This window comes from Palaemon carinicauda, chromosome 18, assembly GCF_036898095.1.
Source record: "Palaemon carinicauda isolate YSFRI2023 chromosome 18, ASM3689809v2, whole genome shotgun sequence".
NCBI classification, from domain to species: domain Eukaryota; kingdom Metazoa; phylum Arthropoda; class Malacostraca; order Decapoda; family Palaemonidae; genus Palaemon; species Palaemon carinicauda.
Window position 1 is genome coordinate 32,859,976 of NC_090742.1, and position 8,776 is coordinate 32,868,751.

The window sequence follows — 8,776 nt, forward strand, 5'->3', positions numbered from 1 at the left end:
GTTACAAACTCCTACACCTTTTTTGTTTTTCAATCAATCTACCGGTATTTCCTTCAAAAACTATTTAGAAGAGATTTCTATGCTCTAAAATTTGTATATTGGAAACTTTCTTAGCTTTCTTAATTTATTCTATATGTATTATTTTATCAATGTACATTATAGAAGTCAGCTTTTAGTTTATTTGAAAAGTGAGTATACAGATTGTAAGCGATAAAATCACTTTTTTCATGTATACAGTAAATGAAAAAAAATTGATCAATATTAAAAAAAGAAATAAGTAGTAAAACCTTTTCTCCAAAATTTTCATTTTAGGAAAGCAGGCTTCACAGCTTTTTTTTATAGAGTTCAGTTTAATATACTTTAGTATGCATAAGTATGGGCTTTAAGCAGTGATTTTCTCAACACTGGAGATCATAAGGACAGAATCATCATATTTAAGGGTTATTCACTAAAGAGTTGAGAGCCCCCTTCCCTCAAATCCAGAAATATATACATTACATGTACCAAATGCCCACACAGTAGTAAGTCGTTACAATCATGATATATTCATGTTTGCATACTTTCTGGGCAGATTTTATGGTCTAGGTGTATTTAGTTATTGTCTCTGGACACTCTAGGCATCTTTCAGCATAACATAAAAATTTTAAATATTTAAGTATCGGCTTTTAGGAGTACTGTAATTTCCCTCAACACCGTGGATCATAAGGGCATATTTCAGGGTTATTTACAAAGCAGTAGTGAGCCACTCTCCTCAAATCCAGAAATATGTACGTTACATGTACCAAATTTCCACACGTGAATAAGACAATGATAGCATAATATATTCTCATCTGTGTATTTTCTGGGGGTAATTTTTGCTTTAGGCATATTTAGTTATCGTCTCTGACACTTTTTGCATCATTCAGGATAACCATAAGAATTGTAAATATATAAATGGGCAACAAAGATGAATATAATTTAGGAAAATGTGCAGCAAACGTTTATTTACAATACCATCGAGAAAGAAGTATATTACACTCTATTTCTAAGGGAATCAGGAAAAATTTTTGTTGTTGGAATTTATGGGATATTTACATAAATATCTTTCTCATAAATGTTTTAAGAAAAAGTAAAGAAATAGGTACCCTGGTCAGAAAGGGGTTGTGCAAGGTACTGGATGCGTTTGTGTAAATATAGAAAAAAAAGGGAAATTTTAGCTATTAAACACATGGTTTTCATTAAGAAAACTATTTGAAATATGAAATTTAGATTTTTTCCTAACCAAAATTCCAAACAGACGTCGTGAGTTGTGCCCCTTAACCTAATCTAGATGTGTCTGGATGGGATGGTAAAAGTAAGGGCCCCTTGAAATAGCAGGTTTTGTCAGTGATGAGGCTTTCTTACTGTTTGCATCAGCCTCCCATGAGTAGTAGATTTTTTTTTTGCACAACCTCAGAATAATCTGCTCAGAAAAGGGATTTTCTTAACTGGGTATTGTTATTGCTGATGTAAGAAATTATTATTTAATGATAATTGTTTAGAGTAAGAGATTGGAAAGATGCTTTGTGATGAAAGATGAAAAAATGATAGAGATCCGAGACTAGACATACTATATATATGAATCTCTCAAAGTTGCAATTTGAGTCTGATCAATATTTCTAAACAAAATTAATTTAAAAACAAAATTACAGCAAAGATGAGTATTAAGAGGTCCCGGATGATGCAAGTTGGATTTCAGCTTTGTCAAAGGTTCATCCTTGTTTTATCATCTTAATAATTGTATGTCAACTATTTCATTATTACCTGTACAGTATACAAATTAATTTGGTAAGTAGATATTCTTTTTTCCATATCCTTCCCAATGTGGGATTGACTCGTTTGAAATGTAGAATTCTGAATTTCCTTGCTCATTCCAAATTGTCATGTGCAATATACACTAGTACAGTACTTAGATAGTAAACACTGTCACTTATGATTTTGTAAGTTAAATCATCAGTTAATATGACCCACTGAAATGTCAGTTTTGGATACTTAAAACACATTACCAGCAGTTAAGAATTATAAAAAGCAAACAATCCTAAAGTTCTGATACGATTTGACATTAATGAAATTTTTTGTAAAGTTTATTTTTGGAATTTGGGCCATATTGCCAGGCACAGGAATCAGGGACTTCATTCAGTACAAAGGTGTAATTGTGTGAAAAGGCACATTTGCACTATAGATTAAAAGTTGAAAGTTTGAACAGCAATATAGAAAAAAGGACGTGGGAGATTAAAAAGTGGGTTCAACTAGAGGACAAAGATGCTGCAAAGACCCTTTAGTACTGTACTGGAATGCCCTACTCCCATCAGTGGTAATTACTAAGTACTGTATTGTAGTTTTAAAGACTAGTATTTTGATATAGAGTACATACTAAAAAAATCAGTGTAGTCTATAAGAATAAACTTGTAAATTTTTTGTAGTGTATAACCAAAAAAAAAAAAAAAAGGCAAGGTAATGGCATTGGTATTTATTCAGTCACTTTATGTCCCCAACAGCATTTTTTCATGGCAATCTTATCATTTTCATGCAAATCCAAATGAGATTATTCATAATCTTTGTTGATTTTCATATACTGTATGATAAATAGGTGACTATTTTATTAGGTTAAAACTTCATTAATATGAATAGAAAATATTAAACTACTCATCAGATTAAGTGATTTGTTCTTGTAATATTGATCATACTGAACAAAACTAAGGTGCATCCACACGACGAGGCAGTGCCCAGTTGGCAAACATTTTTAATAAACAATGATGGGATGCAGGAATGAGCTGTGGTGACATCACTTACGGGTTGCCAGTGCAAAAAACCCTTGTCTCACGGAAGGTTGGACTATCTTAAATGAATGAATGAATTAATTAATGTTGACATCCGAAGCTCAAAAAACCAAGGCCATCGGTCTGGCAACAAACATTGCTGCCAGACCTACCTAAGCCCAGGAGTTACTTTACTCGTTCACCGGGCAGAAACTAGCAAGTAAACTTGAAAACCTATAGCCATGCACACATTCTCAACTCAGGCAAACTTTTGGGCTCAGGAATAAGGGGGTTTCAGTCTAGTGCACTCTGATAATGTTGCCTTGGTGAGTAGAAATATTAAAAAGAAAATAGGACTGAAGCATTATAATGCTAGACTTTACAATAACTGCATGAGGAACCCATATAATAATTTTACATGAACTGCAAGATAACTACAAATTAGACTAGACAAAATATACTAGAATGGACCCAAACACATTATACAATCTTTTAAGGGATAGTAAAACCATTTAAAAACTTTGCTGGTAACATCTATGAGGGACAAAACCCAAAAAACTAACAACCGTAGGCCGTACAGTTAAAAGGATATTACTTTTGGAATTAATGCCTGTCAGTAGTCATTCCTTACCTGATGTATATAAGAGGCATAAATGTAGTTTGCCTGTGGTGTTCTCACTCTTGATGTTATCTGCGCTCTTTGCATCCCTCCCCCCATTATGTTTTGGTGATGATGTTTGCCCAGTCATGTGGATGCACTCCAGTGCACAATGTACTGTATGGATAAGTAATATCTAAGAGAGCAACAAGTCTCCAATAATATTGGCTTATGTAAGCTATCAGTATAACTAGCCATTGTCTTGTTAGCTATGAAACTTTTCAAAACTTTATTCTTATTTAAAACAGTTCTTTTCAATATCAGAATGGTTACAGTATGTCGCAAATATATTGTATTTCACATAAAATTTGATGTATTTTGTAGTTTAGGTGCTAAGGAAAAGAATTTTCTATTTTGAAGATTGTTGCTTTAAGAATATATGGTCCTTTACTTTTTATCTTGCTTCATGAATATAATTTATGTCAAATGAATCTCATTATTTGTTTCTCATTTGATATTGTATTATCATTTAGCTGTAGATTTCCACAAAGCCATAAAGTAATGTTTTACTATTAAGAAATCTGTAGCAATGTGAGACAATGTCAGTCTTTCCATATCTCATTCCAAATGTTTCACTTACATAATTCATCATCATCATTATAATGGTCTTAAATATGGTTTTTTCTTACATGAAGACAAACCTTCATCATTTGATATGGGTACACACTAGCGCGTAAGCTGGTACAGTCGATGAAGAATTATCGAGGATCTGGCAACCAATATGGCATACCCTACTCGCCTATGTGTCGGATCAACAGGCTGTGGCTTGAAGCAGAGAATTACTCTAATTCTGCCTGTGCTAACATTCAGACATATGTTGTTGGGGCTCTAAAGTATTGCTCCTTTTGTGTTAATTGTTTTTCTCTCATCTTTCAGAATGAGTGTGAAGCAAGTGTGTTATGAGTTCTTGTACTGGTGTGGAAGGACATCCATGTGGGACTTTCATGAGTTATATGGAAGTGGATCCTTATCCTTTGTGTCCATCATGCAGGGAACATTGGGCAGTTTGTAGGGAGTGGTTGTGATCCCAATGGGAGGAATTTCATGGTCATAAAAGGAAATCTAAATGGGATCATTCTCCTTCATCTGCTTCAGGGTTGAAGGAGAAGAAGTCTTATCTCCTCTTTTAATCCTAAAATTCCCGTCTAAGCCTTTGTTGTCGGGTTTGCCACCAGCCCATCCAACGGGAATCGTGTGGTACTCCAGGTTTACCCTGAAGACATGGTTTCTTCTGCTCTACATTATGAGGTAGAAGATGCTACGTTAGAGGTTGATCTTCTCAATAAGTACTTCTTTGTCTCCACTCGTTATGCGTGCTCCAACTGATGCTCGCCACACACTAACTTAGAATCACCATTTGTCATTGATTTCACCATCCTTCTACGCTCTGGGCTCGTACAATCAGCTCTTTGTTTCTGACCCGAGATCTCAAAATGAGTTCTAAGGTTATACACCTCTGGGTTTGCCTTTCAGCTTTGTTGAGCATTCTCCAGAGCATTGCTGTATACTAAGTGTTCTCTTGAACGTATGCAAAATTCACCCCAGGGTGCCATCCTACACATGATCGCGCTTCATCGCTAACCTCTCCTGAAACCATACCATCGACTTTCTTGACATCGTACTCTTCTCCAATTCGTGCTACAAATTTTGGCCTCCCACTTACACCCTGTGGGCCAAGGTTTTGGTATGATAAAGTTAGGTCGACAAAATCTTCTCCATCATGGCCTTCAAGAATAGTGAGTCTGGTGAGGGATAGTCACTGCATGCATGCATGTGATTTTATCCAAAGACCAGAGTGCCCATGTGGTAGTGTGGCGAGCCATCATAAACAAAGAGTGTGAGCTAGTGAGGCGTTTCAGCCTTTATACAACCCAGCGAAGGGCAAGACGTTCCACCATACCTCAAGTCAATGGTGCGTCCGCCATTCCGCATTCCAGTGCCATCTCCACGGGCCCCCCCCCATCACAAGCTCGTCCTACAAGAGCGGATTATGCGATACTTCCTGAGGTACCTAGTGCTGAACTCCAACTCCTAGATCAACTCCTAAGAGAAGTAACTTTGTCCCAGTCCCTGCAAAGGCGGCAGTGATTCCACAATAGCATCCTGAAAAGAGATGAAGTTATGATCCTTTCCCTCCATTCCTTAGGGTGGTCCCTCAGGATCATCCTTCAAGTGGGGCTCAGTGCGTGGGACCTCATACTCACCTGATTCCATGTGTCTAACGTGAGTCTACCAGATAGCTGTATTACTACTGCTTCCAAGAATGAGCATTTTCAAGGGAGGTACCATCTAGTCCTGATTGATCTTGACCCTTCTTTAGAAGAAGAGGATGTTAAGCCTCCACTTCTATCTACTAGCTGTTAACCTGACCCTTCCTCTCCAGCGAAGTTCTCTTGGCATGGTCAGATTTTATCACCGTCCCTTTTCCCCATTCCGGCACCTGAATTGGGGAGACATTGGAAAGACATACCGGAACGGTGCAAGAACTGTTGTCTCCTCGTCAAACAGGAGGATTCTGCCACTCCTCTGCTGAGTAAAAGGGCTAGGCTAGACCTTCATGATTCTCCAGTTATGATTGAGCATTCCTTGGCCCATGCTGCAAAAGGGGATTCCTCTGAACCTTCCTGGGTAGCACCATAAGAACTTTCGACTGCAGAACCGGGTGAAGAGTTGTCCATCCTTTCTGCGAGTCCTTGACATTAGGAGGTTGAATAAACTTGGCAAAGCTCCCCCAGCACCACACATGTGGAGGAAAACTTTTATTGACAGGTTCTTTCCAGAACCTCACAGTTCCAGACTGGGGTTAGAGCAGCCCTGGTCCTGTCAGGCGGATCATATGGAAAATAAAGCGATAGATTTAAGTGCCGAAGGACTCCCTCGAGGCAGCGAGGTTGTCTGTTCTCTTTCTGCCATTGCTCTTTAAACAGAAAAGGTTTCAAGTGCCTGAAGAGGCACATCCCAAACCTTTGCCCTTAGATCCCGACATTACTTTCATAATCCCTGAGTCTCAAGTGAAAAACTGTCTTGGCAGTCAGCGGTGTTGTTGGCAGTTGAAATACTTAACTGTGAAACAGCCTCTACACTAAAATAACGGAAGAATGTATGAACCATGTACCAAAAGATATTCTCAAGGAAGGAAACATTGCTAATATGTAATCTCTCTTTTCTTTGTGTCAGAGGCATCACAACTGACGAGGTCGTGGAAGGAGAAGCTCATGTTAGAAAAAGCAATTCCCCCATTCTGCCATGCTTGGTGGGATGCCTAGAAGGTTGGTGGACGAGGGGATGGTTTCACAGGGAAGAACTCTGGGCTATAAAGGTCCTTTGTTCCGGGTATCACGTCCCATTCACGACAAGCCCCTCCTCTGAATCGGTCTCCGATGATCTCATCATTATATTCAAAGGGATCTCAAAAAGACCTTTCTGTACAAAGTGAGGTTCAGGCAATACTGGGAAAACTGCCATCAAAGAAGTCCAGGATGGGTCTCAAGGCTTCTACAGAAACTTGTTCCTTGTGGAAAAGTTGATTAGAGGTTGGAGACCAGTCATAGACTTGTCTCACTTGAACTTTTTCATCTTCCAAACACAGTTCAAGATGGAGACAGCCAGCACAATTCTTCAGGCAATCAGAAGAAATTACTTCTTTTTGTCCATAGACCTGAATAATGTGTACTTTCAGATACCCAGGCATTCAAAGTCCAGAAAATATTTACGGTTTGTTCTATAGGGAAGATATTCCAGTTTTGAGTCCTTTGCTTTGATCTGTCTACAGCACCACAAGTCTTCACTGGGCACACGCCTTGGGCATTACACTCTAGTGGTACCTAGATGACTGGTTGTTATTGGTGGAATCGTAAGCTCAACTTCTCTACCACAAAGACCTGCCTCTTAATTTGTCATGATCCTGGAATCAGGATAAATCAATATAAGTCAGTCGTCGAACCCCAGCCTAGTTCATGAGTTCTCTAGGAAGTCAAGAAGGATCTCTACTGTTGGATTCAGGATGAGAACCTGTTAGTGGGTCCCTGCTGCAGGTCCCTCCTCCAGGATTTCTGCTGTTTTCAGATGCGTCCCGACAAGTATGGGGAGCACATGTGAGAAACCGTTACATCTCCGGTCTATAGTCACAGGAGGAAATGTCATTTCATATCAGTTACCTAGAACTAAAAGCTGCGTATCTAGCATTACTACACTTCATGGGAACCCTTGAGGATCACTTGGTAGAGTTGAGTGACAACACAAACACAGTGATTTCTGTCAACAAACAAGGAGTTTTGGTGTCCCAGATTCTTTGCTAACTGGCTGCCAAGATGCATCAATGGGTATTGGTTCATGCAGTATACGTTTCAGCTCATTTCACTTGGGGAAATGCAGTGTGATAGCAGACAATCTGAGTCGACTAAGCAAGATAGTTTGCTCGCAATGGTCTTTGAATCCTCTAGTAGTGAGGGAACTCCCAACTGAGGGGTTCCTGATCATTGATACATTTGCCACTCACCTGAACAACAAGCTAGAAGTGTATTGCTCACCAATCACAGACCTGTCAGTGGTAATGGAAGATGCATTCCAACACCCTTTCGAAAGGCTAGACATATATACCTTACCCCCGTTCAACTTCATACGATGAGTTTAGAACAAAGTCATAATATACATGGACCTTCGAGTAATGTTAGTTGCCCCAAAGTGGCCTCATGCTGAGTGATATCCAGATCTTCTAAGTCTTCTTGTAGATGTGCCAAGAGAGCTACCAGATTGACCAATGTTTCTCCATCAGTAACACATCAAGAGGTTCCACACAGCATTCTTGCCTGTCTCTTTACGGTTGGAGGTTATCCAGCATGTCCTCTGAGAGAAGGGGTATGCGAGACCGACTGCAAAGCAGGTTTCCAGGTACCTCCGTAAATTCTCCACAGCAGTCTTCCAGACAAAGTAGTCCCTCCTCTGTGATTGGTGTCGTGGAAGGGATATTGCGTAGACTGAAGCCACTATTCCCTTTATTGTGGACATATTTGGTTTTCCTACAGGAGTTGAAACTTTTCTCAGTCGCTGCGGTATAAGGCTACCGTTCAGCCTTGAGCCAGGTATTTCATTTCGACTGAAGGGAATTGATCTCTCCTCATCGTGGGAATTATCTGCATTGACGAGGAGTTTCAAACTTGCTCGCCTTAGGAAATCAAACCCCTGACATGAAGTGTTGTTAAGGTTCTTCGGTCCCTTATGATGGCACCGTATGAACCCATCAGTAAGTAAGAAGAAAATAACTCAAAACACCATATTTTTTTCTGCATCATGTTCACCTACAAATCTCAGGAAGATTCAAAACCCCATGATGTCAAAAGGA